Below are 19,030 nucleotides of genomic sequence, written 5' to 3' on the forward strand. Positions count from 1 at the left end.
ACTCTATGCTGAGGAAATGCCAAAAGGAAGCAATGTTTGCCGGGTGCGGTGGTGCGTGCCTGTAATCCCAGTGGCTCGGGAGGCTGGGGCAGGAGGATGGAGAGTTCAAAGAAAACCTCAAAAACTGCGAGGCACTGGGGAAACTCACCGAGACCCTGTTTCTAAATAAAATAAGAAATAGGGCTGGGGATGGGGCTCTGTGGTTGAGTGCCCCTGAGTTCAATCCCTGGTACTTCATCCCCACCCCCCCAGAAAAGAAGAAAAGTTCACCTGTGCAAAGGTGTTGCTCTCATTTATAGCAGCATATTTAAGTGGAAGGAAACATACAGAAACAGAAGTGACCTAAATATACAAATAAGGAGAGACCTCGGTTATATTGTAGCGTGTCTGCTCCCTGGAAACTGTTAAGACTGCATGGAGAAGAATGAAGGGAGCCATTGGTAGGACTAAGGTTGTAATAATCGGGTGAGATTTTTTTTTTTTATGTGCTGCTCATATCACTCCTTCCTTTCTCTCTTCCTTACTCTTTTCCTTTCTCTCCCTCTCTCCCAAGCAGAGTGGACCATGCCTGGAGCCCAGACCTGAAGTGGGCTGTGGCTTGGGGGTCTAGGAGGGTGTGTGGGGGGTCTCCTCTCACCTGCCAAAAAACATGCCCCTATTAGGTGGGAATCCAAAGAATGAAACACCAGAAATACAATCTCTGCTTTTAGAAAAATTGTGCATGCCGGTTGTGGGTATGCTGCCAGATGACCCCAAATAGTGTTTTGGGTTTGTCTGGAAAAAACACCTCCCTCCTGGTGAAAACATATCACATTTGCAGCAAAACCACAGATCTCAACACAGGGCGTCTGCATCCTGGATGAACAGAGAGCTTGTGTTTCCAGGGTCCTCTATCCATTCATTCCTTCTGGGAGTGGCCGTGGTGGGGTGGCTCTCCGTGTGTAACCTTGGCTGGGGGCTGCTGCTTCATGCGCTGCCTCCCAGGACCTGCCACTTTGCCCTCCCTGCTGCAGGCCAACCATGGCGTGTGGCTGTTCTCAGGCCAGGCCAAACCCCTCCACCCCAGGTCCCTGGACCCCGGCCCCTCCACCCTGGTGCCTGGGCTCCTCCTTTGCCTGTTTGCTCCAAACCTATTGGTACCCACTCTTTGTGGTTGGGCGGGCTCCTAGAGAAGGGGTGATTCCTCTGTACTGCAGCCTCTTCTCCCCCAAGGTGCTGCTCGGAGGGCCTGGGAATTGGGCCAGGGTGTGGTTACTCTGCCTCTTTGTGCCTGGGCCACCTCTCAGTCTGGCCTCTCGTCCACTCCACTTTTGGTGGTATTCTCTCAGGGCTCCCTCGTCGCTCCTCCTCGTCAGACTCTAGGCCACCGTAGAGGACAGAGGTGTCACCTGCAATGCCTGACCTGATTTAAGCTCTCCCTCCCAGGCTCCTGGGCCCACATAGTTCAACACAGGTGGCCAGGTGGTTTTCTCCTGCTGAGAGCCACAGCCGAGTCGGAATGGTCCCTGGCATTTTGCCAATAGTATTGGTTGAGAGGCGAGCCATTAAGATGATGCTGGATTGATTCAATTGTATATTAGATCCCTGCTGTCTGCCTCGGCCTGCTACTTTGAAGTTCTTGCGCTACTTTGGAGTTCTCGCGGGGATTCCTGGAGAGTTCGCATTGGTTGGGGACGTGCCGGGAGAGGGAGTTCCGGTTGGTGCGTGGTGTTCCTGGAGGAGCCGTGTGGGTGGCGTTTGGGAGAGTTCCCGGGGAGCGTGTGTGGAGTGTGCTGGTGGAGTTCAGAAATAAAGTTTGTTCCTGCTTGAGTGGCTCGTGATTTGTGCCCAGACAGACTGCGGCATTCTCCGTGATCCAGGGCATTCTGTGAAAGCTGAGGGTCCATTCTGGTCCGAGAACCCTGGGGGCACAGTGGCCTTTGTCTCATACCAGCCTGATAGGGGACATATTGGTGAAGAACTCGGGATACCCACGAGGCAGAGATGGGGCAGACAGACCCTGGTCATGTCTCAGATACCATCCAGCCAGAACCTGTTCATCCCCCATCTTACGCAAGGTGCTTACTTCTAGTCCAAGAAGTGCTTCTGACCCACAGTGGAGTGGGTTGGGAGTGTGCTTCTTAACTAACACCTTTCATCTCCTTCCACCTGCTCAGGTGAGAGAGGGTGCAGCTGCGGTGGGCCTGGGATGAGGGCAGGGAAGAGCATCAGGAACTCACCCAGAGCCCAGGGGCTGCTGTGTGTCTTAGTGACAGGGAGCAGGTGGAATCCAATAGTCCTCTGAGGCCAGATGAGTGCCACAGTTGACCAGGGACCCGAGCCCCTCTCTGGGTCAGTGTGTGGGACATTAGCCAAGCCTGGTCCCCAGGGCAGCAGCGTCTGCCTCGACCAAGAGCTCTTGCAAAAGGGCAACCTGTCGACCCATCCTGCGCCCACGGCACATGTTGCTGATCAATTTCTGACAGTGCAGACCTGGCTGATAGATTCATCTCCAATCCCGAGGAGGCCCCAGCAGGTCTCTTCCGCAGAAGTGAACTTTAATTTATTTAAATTTAATGGAAAAGCATATGGAGGGGAACAGAAAGCTAATTTAAAATAGTGCTCAAAGCAATCAATATGTTAACAGATTCCTTCAACTTTTTACGCTTGGCTGCAGGGGAAAAAAAACGCACCAAAAAAACCTTTTAAAATGTAAGCTGATCCCTTCCACCCCCCTCCTCTTATATTATGAAAACACCATTTTTGATATTTGGGGCTGAATCTTGGAGAGTGAAAATCAGCCAGTCTTATAAACATTAAAATATGCTTTTGGAAACATAAATCATCTGACGAAGTCAGAAGTGGTGCTTACTGGGGGTAACGTTAGTCAGCGAAGACTCCTCTCGGTGCTCCTGAGCGGGGAGGCACCTGGGGGCCTTCAGATCAACCATGTCTCCCCCCCCCCCCCCCCCCCCGCGCACTTGTGTCTTCGGGTCTCCAGAGTGGGCGTCAAGTCCCAGGGGCGCTCGTGAGGAGTCGGGCGTGGTGTGAAACCCTGCCCTAAGCTGCGAGGTGGACAGCTGCTCACATGGGGATGTTGTGTCCTCTTCTCCCAGAGACCGCTGGTTCTTTGAAGGTCACAGAGGAGACAGCCCTGGGGGAAGCACCCTGGGCCCCGAGAACTTACTGGATGAAGCCGAGTTTATCTCAGGAGAGCGAGGTCAACAGAGGGCTTCCCGGCCTGTTTGTGCACAGGGCTGCAGAGTCAGACGGGCCACCACCAGCCACCTCTTTGTTGTATTCTTTACTCTTTGCCTCTTCCGTGGTGGAGGCAGCATCCCAGGGAACTAAGGTCACAGACTCTGCAGCAAAGGACTCCAGCTGACCTCTGCCTCCACCAGCTTCTCTTTACACCTGCCTCGGGCACTGATGTGCTGGGGGGCAGGTGGGGAGCAGGAAGAGCTATGGGAGAACTTCCCACATTTTGTCCTGGGCAATGCGCACTGAGGAAACTCACACCCCGGGGTGGGGCCTGACCCGTCCTGCTGGAGCCCTGGCAGGTGGGAGCCCTTGCACAAGTGGACACTGGGCGAAGGAAATGGGGCAGGCTTAGACATCTTCATGTGTAAATTGCCACTTCTGTTCTCTCGCTTGGATGCCAAGAGCAGCCTTTTAAAGGGAAATCAAACCCATTCAAAGATGGGTGCCTTCTCTGGGCTTTGGTGCTTCCTCATTCCTTGAAGCACCTTAAGGTCAGCTGTTTCCTGATTGAAATCTGGAAACTGACTGCGAGCACCATCAGCATCCCAGTTCTCCTGCCCCACTCGGCGGTGGCCTTGGAGGGGCTGGACCACGTTAACATTCTGGGGATGGTTCCTGCTCTTTGGCCAGGTGCATGGAGCCCTCATTTGCTTATATATTAGAGAGAGAGGAGAGAGAGAGAAATAGGAGGAAAGGCCGCAGAGTCATTTTAGAATTTCACATGTGATCAAAATCTGCCTAATTGTATTTTCTCCTGGAAGAAGGAGCACGTCATGACTACTGAGTTACCTCCAGCCTTGTGTTCAGGTGGCTTCATTTGCATAATGTGTCCCCAATAGGGTTTCCGTGTCTGAGAGGTTGCAATTCAGGCACTGCCAGCCCTCTGCTTCTGAACGGGCCTCCTGGCTGGCCAAGAAAGTGCTGGCTTCAATGTCATCAGGATTGGGGAAAACGTCTTTCGCCAAGTGTCCAGCGGTGGCCTTTAGAAGGTTCAAGAGTTTCAAGGGTATTCTCCAATCGGAAGATGAGGTCCAGGAAAACAAAGGTGGCTCCTCTCTCCCACGGAGACGACAAACCTCGTGGAGAGAGGGACTGCAGGTGATCCCAGCAACGCCTCAGGAACAACAGCGTGTGTGAAGTGTGACCATAAGGAAGTCATCATGTCCTCTTAGAAAGCCAGAAGGGGCAGCAAAACTGTGGCCCAGGAGAATGAGAACTGGAGGGCAGTCTCTTCTGAAACAACAAGAAGCACAGCCCGTCTAGCACCTGGCCTTACACGGTCCTGTGCAGCAGCCAGAACAGGATCTAGAAAAACGGCTCTCCAGGATCTGAGAATGTTCGATGCCAGCAAACGACGGCTCTAACACGAGGGGTATGGGGCACAGTAGAGCAGAGCAGGGCCAGGTGTCCACAGACGAGACTCACTGGTATTGGCATGTGCCGGGATTGGTGGGGAGAAGCATGGCATCACGTGCCAAGTGTCCCTATTGTGGTAGAGACAGGTGGACTCAGGAGCCACTCTCACTCAGCCTCAGGGTGTCCCTCGCAGTGCAGGGACCAGGGCAAGCCTGGCAGCTGTGAGAGCTGAATTGCCTAACCCAAGGGTGCCTGTAGGAAGCTGCCCCTGTCTGCATCAGACCCAAGCAAGCCTCCTCCTCCCTGTCATCGATGCTGACTCTGCAGGGTCTGGTTAAAGACGCCGTAGAATGTCATCAGAAAGGACTTCATCCAGGGATTTCCAGCCCTGTCCACCTGCTCACAGAGTGGAACTGGCCTGCTGGTGTCATCAGAAGCCCAGCAGCCCCAGCCAGTGCAGCCAGGACCTCTCAAGATGCAGGCGGGCCTCGGCCCTGCAGGGTGGCCTTCACGGGGGCTCGCCCTTCTCTCTGGGCAGGGCTGGCCAGGGCAGGCCCTCCCTCGCGGCCCACATGGAGAACAGCAAGGGCGCGGCCTAGAGGGATAATATGCGAGCTATAAACGGGAGCCCACTTCTATTTTTAGAAACAGCGTTCCCAGCTGTGCAGTGTCGTGAAAGGTCTGTAATTTCTCTTGGGCTGAGGGGAGAATGTGGCTTCACCGGTGAGAGGGGAATGTGTCTCAGACGCAGAGTCTGAGGCAGCACGTTGGTCCAGCCTTCCCTCCTGCTGCCACACTTTGGCCCCAGAGGATTAGCCTGGGTGTTCTGTGCCTAGGCTGAGCCAGGGTCACCACGAGGTGGCTACTCATCAGCACTTCAGGGCCAGGAGCACCAGGCTGTGGTGAGGATTAAACATACCCCAAGTGCGTGGAGTGGTCTTGTCAGAGGGCTGCTCAGTCAGTGCCAGCTCGTAGCGATGGGGGAGAGATTTGAGCAAGTCACCATCCTGTCCTGATTGTCACTGTCTTTCTTGTGGGTCACGCCAGGGCTCCCATCTGCAGCTGGCCCAAGGCAGAACGTGGCTGACCACACAGGGCTGGCAGGAATGTGCACTTTGGGCCATCAAGGACAGAGGACAGGGCTGTCTGCAGCAGGGAGCCTCAGGCTAAATGGCCAGTGCTTCTGCCCAGGGACCAGGGCCGAGTGAGGGCAGGCACATGGCAGGCTTTGAACCCAGCAGGGCTTCTCCAGCCTGCACGGTTCCGGCCCCTTCATCCCAGCTGCCTCAGTTTCCTTATCTGTAAAGTGGGTCCCTCTTGCCTGAGCCAAGGTGGGCGGCCTACACAGGGGCTGCACTTTGAAGTAAATGGAGCTTGAACCTCACCCCAGCCCCTCTATTGGGCAACTGTCAGTCAATCCCACAGACTGCACACCCAGAGACCAGTAAGAAAAAAACCAACTCTGGCTTTTTTACAGAAATATGATTTTGCCCGATTGTTACTCCAGTCGCCATAGTTCTAGGAACTCAGTTGGACGTCTGGATTTTAACCCATATCAAAAATCCCACAGGAACAAATGAGGCCCGAGGGAGGGAGGGGGCGGCTGGGGTGAGAGGCTCTGCCTCCAGAGGCCCACGTTTGAGAGAGGAGGAGCTTGGGGCAAAGGTGACAGGGCTGGGGGTGAGGAGCCTGGCTCTGGGCTGCTGGTTTCCAGGGTGGCCCCCACTGACTGCCCAGGGGAAGAGCTTTGGGGACTGTGCACCCTAGGGACAGGAACACCGCCCTTGTCTCCCAGAGCTGGCCTGCTGTTTGCCCCACCCTGGAAGCAGGCGGAGGAACTGGCTCCCTGAACAGTGAGAACTTGAGGAGAGAGGGAAGGAGCCCCATGCTGGTCACCGCTGAGCGGCCACAGGGCTCTGGGCGCGCTGCAGTCCACAGGCCCCCATGGGGCTGGGCTGGCCTTCCGGGCAGGGGCTGGCCTGGCTCCTCCTGGACGGGCCTGGGTGTCTTGGCAGGAATGGTGGTGTCGACAGGCCCCTGATAAGGGGCTTCCTCTGTGTTCCCGGGAGCCGGCCCTGTGTGTGGCAGTGGCTGTAGACAGACGTGAGGACCTGCGTGTCCTGGTAGGTGTGGGTGTGGGGGTGGTGCCCCCGGGTCTGTGAGCAGCAGGACGTGTGTGTGACCGTGTGTGTGACTGTGTGTCTGTGCACGCGTGGGCGGGAGTGTGAGCATCGCGGGCACAGCGGGCCCTCTTTGCCGCGGAGGGCCTGCCGTCCAGCACCTCCATCCTTCCCTGGGCTCGCACCTGCTGGGGGACTGGGGCAGAGTCCTCTGATGCCCTGAGCTTTGTGGGAGGGTCAGTTGGGAGCATTCCCACAGCACTAGGGGAGGGCGGTGGCTGCTGGCTCCCTCCTGTTTCTGACCACAAGAGCTGGTGCTCCTCTCTGTGCCCTGGCACCTGCCCAGGGCCTGGCCTGTGCGGGGCTGGTGGGGTATGCAGAGCTGAACTGCCCTGGAGAGCCTTGTGGGTGCTGGGGACACAGGGGAATGGGCAACCCAGGGATGAATTGGGCTGAAGGGTGGGTCTACCAGGGACCAGATGGGGACGTGGGTGCCCCTCTCAGGGGACAGCCATGCCAACCCCAAGGTCGAGGCAACACCTGTGCTAAGCCCAGACTGAACAGGACTCCTGCCATCCCTCACATCTACCCCACTCCTGCTTCCTCTGGATGGGGCAGAGGCCTGTGAGGGGCTGGTGCCCTGCGTCCCTGCGTGATGAGCAGGTGAATGGCAGGCAGGCGAGTGGGTCACTGTCAAGGCTTCTGGGTGCCTCCAGCGGCCAGCCAGACTTCCCTGACCCAAGCAGCAGAGCTTCTCTGACACCTGCAGACCAGCCCAGGGAGCGTGCGGGGGGATTCAGGCCTTCACAGTCCTGCGGGGAAGCTCAGGGATGGCTGGCCGGGCTCTGCCCAGGCTCCCAGATCTAGAAGAGCTTCCAAGAGGCCTAGCCTGGGCCACCCGGCCAGGGGCCACCCTTAACAACAATCCCACCAAGGCAAGGTCTAATGTGGAGGCCAAGTTCCCCAAGTCAGTCTGTAGGACAAAGGGGGGTGGCTGCTGGTCAGGCAAGTCATAGCCCTCCAGGACCCTCACCTTCCGGGAACACAAGGCCGGAGGTGGCCTTCTGGTGGCATCTGGTGTCCTCAGGTTGAGACCGACTAGCAGGTGGAAGGTAGGTTCCAACCTGCTCCACTAAGACGGCTGCCACTCCACGTGTCCCCGGGCTGCTGACCTGAGGTGGAGGCCCCTCAGGCGACAGGGCGAGGTGGCAGCTCTGCAGGGCTGGTTTCCTGAGAGGCTCTTCCCAGCTCTGAGGCCCCCAAGACTCTACAGGGCAGGACGGGGAATCTCACCCCCGCCCCCCGCCCAACCTCGTCGTGCTGGGAGGAGGTCCCTGTGGTATCCTCTTGTACAGACGACACGCAGGGCTTGTTCCTGATGCCTGCATTTCTCTGTCTGGCCAGTAAGCCCGGCCTGCCTCAGCCCAATTATCCAGTCAGCCTCCTGCTGCCAATGGCCTCCCGTGGGTGGGAGGTCGGCCTCCTCTGGCACCAGCTGGTGTGGCAGCCGTTTTCCAACCTGAGCCTGTCCCAGCTGTGAGGTTGGATGACCCTTATTTTACGGACTTACCGTGAGGACTGCCCCTGTAACTCCCCCGGCTGAGCCCCACGTCTGCACACTGGCCGCGGGAAACAGGACACCAGCTGGACCCGGAGGAGCCGAGGGTGTGTGTGCTGGGGTCCTTGGAAGCCCAAGAGAAAGCTCATCCAGGGACACAGCCCCCCAGTTCCCGTTTGGCATTCTGTCCAGGAGAAAGCCCTCGCTCTGGCCTGGCCTCCTCGCTCTCTGCTGGTCCCTGCTGGGGCTGCCTCCTCTCTCCTAGCCTCCCAGCCCCGCTACCTGCCCAGTGAGCTCGGGCCTCCGCATTTCCTCGGATTTCTGAGCCACGGAGATCCCTTTTCCTCGCTGGGGGGGAGGGGCGCCTGGAGGCAGGCATGGTTTTCTTTCTTTGCTGTCACACAGATGGCGTCCCTACCTGCTGGGGGCCCCTGGAGACTGTCGGGTCGAGAGTGGTTTGTATTGTCACCGTCATCGTCATAGAAAACATGGGCTTTCAGGTCCCAGGTGCCCTTGGCTGATGAAGATTCCCGGGTTCTACAGTTTGTTTGTGCACCTGATCCACAGATTCATTCCAGGACAGGGTTTTCCTTGTGCTCAAATAGCCCAGCACGAAGTCGGGGCTCATTATACGTCGTTACAGGTCTCTATTCAAGGTCTTTAAAGAGGACATGTTGATGTCAAGTGAGGACACAGCTAGTGATGCTTCTGCCTAGAACCTTCACTGGCTCCCCAGCACTGCTCTATAGGACAGCATTCAGCACCTTGGTGTTCTGGGCTCTGCTGGCTTCTCAGCTGTCCCTGAATGGTCACATTTGGGTATGCTGTTTTTGCCGTCTTCAGTACTCTTACCATGTCTCCCTGGGATGGCCCCAATTCACCTCTCACTGTAGGTTTGGTCACCCCCAGCCTCCTCCAGCTCTACTCTCAAGCAGGAGGCCACTGCTGGTCCCTCCCTCCCGCCAGCACCCTGCTGGCCTGGCTCAGGATCACCGTGTCCTCTTAGGAGTACCCTCCCATCTCTGAGCTCTAGGAGGGCAGGACTGTGCCTGTCCCAGTACCGGCAGCGTGCGGGACCCACAAAGGGCTCAAGCAAACGAGGAAGTGGGTGTTCTTGTTTTTTATTCCGTGTTTTAGCAAAGAAGTTTCAGTTCTGGTTCAAGAGGATGCATTACGTATTCCTCTTCTCCATGATGTCACCTCTGGCTTTGAAGAAAATTTTGAAAATGATAAGCACCTTGCTTACTGGGTTCTTTCTTCAACATAGCATATGGTGTGTTGAGTTTTTCAGTCAGATCAATTATTTGTTCTCACACACACACACACACACACACACACACATCGACATCCAGCAGTTTGGCAAAATTAAGTCCCTGCTTTCCTCTGCCTGGACTCTGGATCTGGGATCTACAGCCCAGGTTCCCATGGGGCCTGCAGGAGCCCAGCCCAGGAGCAGGTGGGGGAGAGACCCGGACAGGCACATTTTCTGTTTCCATTTTCAGACAATTTCATGCTCTGGGGAAAATGCTTTGAGAAGAGGCCCCCCTCTGCCAGCCCTCAGCAGGTTAGTTTAGCTTAGTAATTAGCAATCACAATATGAGCTGGGATAATTATCCCCAAAAGTCAAAAGAAAAACACAGATGTTTTTAAAGCTGCGCAGTAGAGACTTTGCCTTTCCATTGTAATAATTTAGCATGCAAAATGAATTAGACGCCGGCTTTTCCTGGGACTTAATTTCCAAGGTAGGTTGAGGAAAATCCGACCGTTTTTGAAACGAGCAGTCTTGGACGAGGAGGTGGGAAAACACAGGACAATTTTCAGAATCCAGCAAGAGGTGAGGGAGGCCGGATTGAATAAACTAAGGAGTTCTCTGCCCCTGGGACTGGAGTTCAAGCTTCCTCATCTTGGAAAACCCGTGGGAGGCTTCTCTCTGCTGAAACACAGATTGCCAGGTGTGTGCTTGAGGCTTGGTGTGGCTGCCACGGCCCCCGAAGGTCAAGAGCAGGATGGATCAAGACAGAGGACACTCCATCCCCCTGGTCAGCTCCAAGGAGGCTCAGGGCGGCTCCGAGGCTGCAGCTCATTCCTGCGGGTGCCTCTCCCGTTTCCTCACTGTGCCCCCACCACTGTGGGAAGCTGTTTAGCAGGGAGGTCTCGAGGGGTGAAGGTAATTTCCGTTCTGCCCTCTGAAGGTTTGCTGGGATACACTGACAGACACCGGAAACCTGGGAGACCGTTTGCAAACTTATCACGTGTGCAGGGGAAAATCACTGCCCCTGACCTAACACAACTCAGAAACCTACATGTGTCGGGGAGGGCAAGATGGGAACACTAGATCATTTTTAGGGGAGCTCAATGGGCTTGGAGAACATACAAGGGCTTGGGACAAAGTCTGATTCAACCCTCTGGAGACAGGTGAGGCTGAGAGCAGCCACCAGCCAAGCCTCGCAGCATCTGGAGTGGGCTACGCCTGCAGAGAGAGGGGAGCTGGCCGAGACAGCAATGTCCCCCACTACCACACGGATGCTGCGCAGGAGCTGCAGACCCCCGCAGGGCAGGACCCTGCAGCCTGGGGGAAGAGCAGCCTGGCTTTAGCAACCTGCCTGGTTGGCAGGGCTTTTCCCCCTGGTTGGAGGTGGGCAGTGAAGTGGCAGGTCAACTTGGCCACCATGTCCCTGAGTCTGTTTCATTCAGAGCTTGCTAAGAATGGTTGAGAGGTACGTGTAACAGGCAAGGGTTCTTTCCCCTTCTCTTAAGCATGATTTGGGCTTTTGAACTTTCTCTCCTTCTGTTTTCTGGTATGCTGTTGCTGCTGAGAATCATGGGAGTCCCCAGGAGTCCTGTGGCTGCAGGGGAAGATCACACCAGCAATGTCAGTCAAGGGTTGAGCATCTGAGTAGGCCAAGGCCCAAGCCAGGGGCTCTCAGAGGAGGAGCCTGGTGTTCCGAGAGGTCCAAGGCCACACAGTTGATGGGTGTCAGAAGATCAGCACTCCTGGCCTTCTCTCTGTATCATTCCCCATATGGGCCCCAAGCGCTCCTCAAAGTGGCAGGGTGCAGTTGATGGTGGAATAAATGAGGTTGAAATATGCAAGGACTTGGTGGAATTATTTAATCAGCCCCATATTAGAAAACACGTGGCTTCAAATTGGATGCCAGGGCCCGTGTGTCCTGCTCTTCTTCCCAGTCCTGGAACCCGCACTGCCCTGAGTGGGTGCCCTGGGTGTCAGCAGCAGCTATATCCCCAGTTCTTCATAGCCAGGGGGGCACCTCCCGGGCAGACTGGAGAGGCATCCTGAGCCCCTGGGAGGACCCTGGGTTGGAGACGGACACTGTGCCGCTGTGGAATGTCCAGTGGACCATACGTCTTCCCTATCTGGAGTCACTCTCATTTTCAGGATCAGCAACTTCCTGTTTGTCTTTTAGGCTATTTATTCCACATTTTCCAATAATACAAATAACAAGGGCAATGATTATCTTCAGTTCTGCCTACATCTTGACTGATTCCTTTGAGATAAAGCCTTAAAATAATTACTGAGCCAAGTTCACCCATCTCTTAAAGGCTTTCTCCATGGCTGCCAGATTGCTTATCGTGAAGATTTAAACCCCAGGCTTGTGGGGGGCGGGGTCTGCCCCTTTGCTTTCTGGATAGGGCATCATCTTTGCTAATCTACTTGGAGAAAAGTAACATCCCAGTATCCTAATTTTCCTTTATTTGTTTAATGGTATTAAAAGTCTCAACAAATTCAGTCTAAAGATCCATTGGCCTTCGTTAGTGATCCACGAAGGGAAATCATCTCACCCAAAAATTCAGAAAAGGTGTCCAAGGACCCGAGCAGAGAAGGTGCGCTTACTAGGCAGACAAAGGACCAAATAAGCAGAATCAGGAAACAACAAGTGGGTGGGTCATTTCAAAGTTACTTTAGGAGGTTAGCAGAGGGGACTTGCTCATCATGCTGGCTGGGATGGCCTCTTCAGGATCTGGCCATCATCTCTCTCCTGGTTTCTCAGAAGGCTGGAGACTTCACTTAGTTTCCGTTTGGTGACGTGGGGCTGCAGCAGGAGCGACTCCATTCTGGCCTGGTCCTGGGGGCTCAGTGCGGGAGCTCCGCCTCTAACAATGGCAGCTCTTAGATCCCACTTGATAAGGGTGAGGCTGAGCGGGTTTCCTGGGCTTGAGGATCATTCGTCTTCCTGGGTGGTTCGCCCGCATATGATCTTTGCCCACATGTCCCTGGTTGTCCCACTCAAAGCTGCTTCTCCTGTGCCAAGCTATCAGCTGTTTGCGCTCACGCTCAGCCGGCTTCTGTGGTTCTGCGTTTACACTAGTGGCATCTAGCACGATGCTCCCAGGAAGCCACACGTGGCTGAAACTTTGGTCTAAGGCACTGTCTCCCCCCCACTCCCACTTTTTAAAGTTGAAGCTTGGCTGAAACTGGAGAGTTCAGTGGGGAGGAAGTTCCAGGGGTCAGAGCATATCCTGTTCCTCATTTCGCAAACCACGCTGCTAATTGCCCAATTTAGAGTGATTTGGTGGCAACGCTTGGCAGCAGAATGAGAACTGCCTCACGCGTGAGGACAGCTGGGATATTTTCATTCTGCAGGGTGGCGAGTACAGGAAGTCCCGCTCCGAGGCCTCTGGGGCCCAGAATGCTGGTTTTGGAGTGGCACAGACCTGGGTGTGAGTCTGGGATCCGCGTTGACTGAGTCCGTGTGACCCTGAGTTGTCGTTCGGCCCTCCGGAGCTTCCTGTGCCTGAAAAATGGGCTTTCCAGCTTGCCCTCCAAGAAGACGCCACCTTGGCAGGCGAGAGGGTGCCACCCAGGGCCAGGACCCCCCTCGGACCCCCGAGGTATGAAGTGTGTGCACAGCAAATCTCCGTTTCTCCCTCACTCCGTGCAGGGCTCCATTTCCTCTCCCGATCTGTAACACAGCCTTGTTTTCCCACAGCGCTGAATGGAATGTGGCCACCGCGTCCGGGGCTTGTGGGTTCTCTGCACAGAACTCTGGGTCATGCCCTTGGCAGGAATCCCCGCTGGCTGTAGAGCACAGGAAGGGACCTTCCAGGCCCCGCTTTGCCCTTGCCCTTCTTACAGGAAATGGAAATGCGACAGGGAATTTGTGACTAAATAAGCCCAAATCGGAAACTGGCCTGGTGATGGCGAGGCCATGGCCGCGGAGCTTTCCCTCCCGGGTGCCAAGCCCCGCGCTCAGCGTCGCAGTGCACAAGCGCCACACCACCCGGCTGTTCTGCAGCTGCCACACCACTCTCCCCTGGGGGCTCCCCGAGGGGACTCAGGTCCACACAGCCATGTGCACACTCAACACACTCACACAAACACACACACCACACACACTCACATGGACACACAACCACACTCACACTCAGAAAACACAGAGACACAGAGACACGCACACACACAGATACACACACACCCACCACTAACAGTCATGTGAGTTCATTCTCACACATTCACACGGACACACGTGTGCAGGCTCACACACTAACTCACACGCACACTCTACATACAGTGACACCGAGACACGATACACACCCACACGTATACACATGATTCAAAAACTCACGCGGGCTCACTCTCCCCTTCACACTCACACAGACACACACTCACGCAGACACACACAGCATTGGAGCCCACTGTTGTGAGCTGGTTCTTGAGCTGCAGTGCTGGGCTGGCTCCGGGCCTTGCCACAGGGAGGACAAGCCCAGACGGAGAACCGCCCAGAAGACTGGGGGCCCGAGTGTCCTGGAAAACCACAGGATGAGGGCGACCCTCAGGAGAAGAGACCACTCAGGGCCTCCGTGAGCTTTCTGTGGGGCCCAGAGCAACTGCAAGGAGGCCTGGACACGGGGCCATCTTAGAGGGGCAGATTTGGGCTCATAAAGGACTGTTAGTCAAGTTCATATGGAGCTGGGCCAGGGTGAGGCGTGAGGAGGACGGAGCCGAGGCCTGGTCTTCAGGGGAGGCCAGACCAGTGAATCAGGGGCTCAGAGAGGTGGCAGGCTGTGGGGCAGAGTCCAGGTGGCCATCTGAGCCCACATGGGAATGAGCCGCTGGTCACCAGTGTGCCAGGTGGGGCCAAGCAGCCAGGGCACAGGCACATGGGCAAGGGGCTCCAAGACCCAGGAGGAGGCTGGGAGGAGATGCCAAGCAAGACCCAGCAGCATGACTCGGGCCACTGTGCTGCACTGGACCGTCTCTTTGTCTCCCACCCCTCCTCCCCCTTTCTCAGGTGGTCTCCTCGGAGCACACCTCTAGTACCAGTGACCGGGAATAAAGAGTGAGTGGCCCAGCAGCCCAGGGAACCCTTTCCTTGACCAAAATCACCTGTTTCAGCAGGTGATGGCTGCAGGTGGGGGGCCAAGGGCTAGAGGGGTCAGGAGAGACAGAGGACAGCAGGCCCTGGCTCTGCTGCTAGTTTGCTCCGGGTGCCGAGTCCAGCACTCCGAGGCAGGTCACTTTGCCTCTCTGGGCCTCTGCTGGAGTTGTGCTTTCTGATTTCATGGCCATCCCAGCCCTGAGGGCTACGAGTGACCCTGGACTCACTGTGCCCACCAAGGGTGGGTGGGCGGACACGCCCTGCCGTAGGTGCCAGCCCAAGATCAAATGGTCAGGCAGGAATGTTTTTTCAGTGAGGCTATTTATTCCTTTGGGGTTTCAGAACAAAACCCCAGAGGCAAAAACCACTTACTTCACAGTCCCCAGCGGTTTCTTTCCAAGGATGGTACGAGCTGAGCAAGGACGGCTGCACCAGAACTGGGATCTTTCTCTCCACCCTCCTGGGTAAACCTCCATGCTGGCCACCCCACTGTCTGCTGCAAACGTGGACTGTCGTCTAAACAGATATCCCCAGAGCCTGCTGTTCCAAGGGAGGGGGGATCTACCAACGGCCAAAAGTAAATGGAAACATAAACACTTCCAGGAACGTACGTTTTAAAATGCAAAGAGCATGCCTGGAGATTTATGATGTGTTACTGTGACGGGCTCCCACCTCCCAACCCTTGACTGATCTGATGCTGGTTAGACACCTGCCAATCAGACGTGAACTTGGAACGTTTCTCCAAGGGTCACAAAGTGGGTGGAGGTCCTTTCCATCAGCCACACCGACCCGAGTGGCCCAAGCAGGGCCAGCTTCTTGGGTGGACAGAGGGCCCAAGAGCCTCTGGTTTGATTTAATGTTCAGTTGTCTTGAAGGTCTTCATAATCATTAAACAAGGGGCTTTGTACAATATGCGTCTTGAACTGTAGAGCCAATTTAAAACGATCTCAAAACATCTAAGACAAACCCAGAAATATAAGCAGAACTTGAGAAATCCAAGTTGAACACATCTCTATTAATCAGGCAGCAAGCAAAACAGCACAGGTATTGAGTAAGTTTGATTTATACAGGAATATGCAAACTGTAGCCAAGATGTATTTACAAAAGTTTAAGGGCGTATGGATGTTCATAAAAATCTACAGTGTAAATAATTTATTAAGGGAACAAATTCATTTTATTCAAGTAAATCTCAACAAATACCAGAGCATTAAGATCATACTAACTGTCTCTGAGCACAAGCAATTACATTAAAAATCAACAGTAAACTCTTCAACCTTCCACATCTCATGAGAATGTCTCTTATTGGTGGACTCCAAACAGAATTCTGAAAGGGGAATCTGAAAAATACAATCTTTTATTTATTTCTGGCTCCTGGTCGTGTGAGACCTTAGAAGGACTGGGAGAGTTCTGGGAGCTAACAGATAGTGTCTACCACAAAATGCATTCGGAAATTAAAAAAAAAAAAGAAAGAAAGAAAGAAAGAAAAAGAAAAGGAGCCAAAACAATAACCAGAAAAAGTAAAACAAAATGAAACAAAACTAAAAAACCCTGTGAAGTTTTAGTCACGTACATTTGTGAATTTTCTTTGAAAAGTAAGATGTACCATGCAAATCTAAGATATTTTATACCTGTAGGGGGTTCATTATCATAGGTAGGATATTTCACTGAAATAATTTTTTTTTCCTGAAAAAATCCAGATAATTGTCACTAAAGTGTTTTTTGCTTTTATTTTCTGAATAATTATTTCAAAATGTTCTTTTAAGTGAGTAAATGTATTTATGTGCATCTGTAAAAAAAAAATCAACAGTAAAAAGATAAAAGTGTGTTTGGAGGTTTGCTATGGTTGGTGTCTCCCCAGATTCAGGATGTTGACACCTTAGCTTGCAGGGTGATGGTTTTAAGGGGCAGGACCTTTGAGAGGTGATTGGCTTATGGAGGTAAAGTCCTCAGGAATGGGACCAGGCCTGAGAGAGGAGTCCTCATGTGGCCTTGTCCCTTCTACCAATGTGAGCACACAGCAAGAAGATGCTATCTGGAACTCAGAAAGCGGCCCTCCCCAGACACTGAATTGACCTGCACCATGCTTTTGAACATCCCAGCCTCCATGACTGTGAAAAATAAATTTCTCGTTTATAAATCACCCAGATGATATTTGTGATAGCAGTCAAGACAGACTAAAATAGAAGCTTTTAAGTATTGCTGAATAACGTATTGCGTTAAAGAAAGGAAATCACTATGGGAATTACGAAGTGTCTAGAATGAGACAAGAATAAAAGAAGAGTCTAGTGAAACTTGTGAGACACAGCAAAAGCAGCACTCAGAGGACAATGCATAGCCTCAGCTATGAGATAAGGCTTGAAGTCAAGCATCTAGGAAAGTACCCCCACCCAATGATAAATACGAGTTGAGAGTGATAAAATAGAAAACAAAATCACTGTAGACCTGAGAAATCTATGAACAGCATTCTGGACTTTATAAAAGTTTTTATTGACATAAATGATTTTTACTAGATGCATCACAAACATAATCATTGTTTAACAGCTGTCTTCCATATAAGGCTATATTCTGTGCTTGGTTTTTTTCCTCCATTTTATCCCTATAGCCCAGTCCTGAAAAAGGACTTATTAAATATTCACAGATTGAATGAGTGGAAGGAATTCTAGTCCTGCCACTTACCATGTCCCTTTGACCTGGTATTTAATTAATCTGAGCCTCACTTTCCTCATCTGACAAGTGGGGAGAACAAACCTTCTTTCCCAGGGTAACATCAGAAGCAAACGAGGTGACTGTCACCTAACTCTCATGCAGTTCCTGGCTGCATCAGTGGAGGAGGTGAGATCATGAGCCCTGAATTGGCTCAGCCACTGCAGTGTGGGCTGCCTGCCCTGCAACCGCCCTTCATCAAGTCCCCAGCTCTCCAAGGGCAGCTCTGCACCTGGCTGTGGGGACACAGGAGGCAAACATACAGGGAAGGGGGAAATCTGGCCGAGAATCTGCCTGGGATGATGGCTTTCACATAACTGCTTACACACTCGTCACCTTTTTCTCACAATGTGAAAGCTGACTCCTCAGGGAAAGCGTGTTGTCTCGTTCACCACCGTGTCCCCAGCAACCAACTGAGTGCTTCGCAGAGTTGGTGTCCCGTGAATGTTTGGGAACTGCCATTGGATGCCACTGATCTAATGTGTGACCTTAGGAAATCAGTTGGTTTTTGTCCCAAGATCTTACATTTTCATGGTCAAAAAGAATGGGGCTTGTCAAACACCGAGAGCCAAACGTCTGGGATTCTGGGACTCCGCTTTGCAATTACTATTATGATTCAGCCAATTGGAAATAACTCAAAATTTCTAATTTCCTTGCTCAGAGTTGCCAGTTCAGCTAGTAAAGGTCAGAAATCATCAACTCCTCCAAGTGTCCATGCTCCTGGAAGGCCATGTACTAAGTGCTCAAGTGCCTGTGCTGGTTAGGAAGAAAGGGAACAGAGGCGCCATCACTCATGGTCAGCAGTGACCTGACAACCGGGGCCTGCACGTCCCTTCAAATACCAACACACTCGTCACCAAGGCCAAGGCAGCCAAGGGACTCAGCCAAGTTCACTGGGACCTGCTGATCTGAGTAGCCCCTGGCAAACATAGGGAAGGCTGGGACCTTTCGTTTTGGACCTTAAGGCAGCCACATGCTGCGTGGTCGTCTCCCTGTGGACGCTTGATATTTAGGCAGCTCCTCACACCCCTCGCCACCCTTCGGCTCAGCACCCCTGGCTTCTGGTCTTGACCCCTCCCCAGCTCCCAGGAGCCTCTGCTCCTTCCCACTCCAATCTCCCCGTCCAGCTTCGCCTTGGTCTGGTCATGGTATCTTTGATTGACAGATATTTTTTTAATTACTTAAAGGGTTCTAGTTTTTCTTTTATGGCTAATTTTTCATCCCCATTTGCTGCAATAATCTGAGGAAGGGATCCAACTTATGTTCCATACGGAAGCCAAATTTCCCAGCACGTTAGTAATCAATCCTTTCCTTAGAGTTAGTCAACTTTCTCTGCTGAGTGAAACGTGACCTTAGACATCTTTGCTTCACTCATGATTTTAAAAAGAATGCTTTAAAAAATGCTTCTTAACATCAAATTGATGTTTATGTAGATTTTTAAATTCATTTTTTCTATCAGATTAAGTAAATTACTATCTAGTTCTAGAGAGCTATGCATTTTTTATCATGAACGAAAATGTCTTTTTTTTATTTTATTTTATTTTTTTTTATTGGTTGTTCAAAACATTACAAAGCTCTTGACATATCATATTTCATACATTTGATTCAGGTGGGTTTTGAACTCCCAATTTTACCCCAAATACAGATTGCAGAATCACATCGGTTACACATCTACATTTTTACATAATGCCCTATTAGTAACTGTTGTATTCTGC

At 52.9% G+C, this 19,030-nt stretch overlaps 1 long non-coding RNA gene across 1 annotated transcript; it reads left to right on the plus strand.

Moving 5' to 3' along the window:
• The first annotated feature begins 12,882 nt into the window (after window positions 1-12,882).
• On the plus strand, window positions 12,883-16,752 carry LOC139705398 (uncharacterized). The gene is made up of 2 exons (XR_011707274.1): window positions 12,883-13,125; window positions 13,224-16,752. It is a non-coding gene; the product is annotated as an uncharacterized lncRNA (long non-coding RNA).
• The last annotated feature ends 2,278 nt before the right edge of the window (window positions 16,753-19,030 follow it).

Source organism: Marmota flaviventris, chromosome 4 (assembly GCF_047511675.1).
Source record: "Marmota flaviventris isolate mMarFla1 chromosome 4, mMarFla1.hap1, whole genome shotgun sequence".
Taxonomy (NCBI): domain Eukaryota; kingdom Metazoa; phylum Chordata; class Mammalia; order Rodentia; family Sciuridae; genus Marmota; species Marmota flaviventris.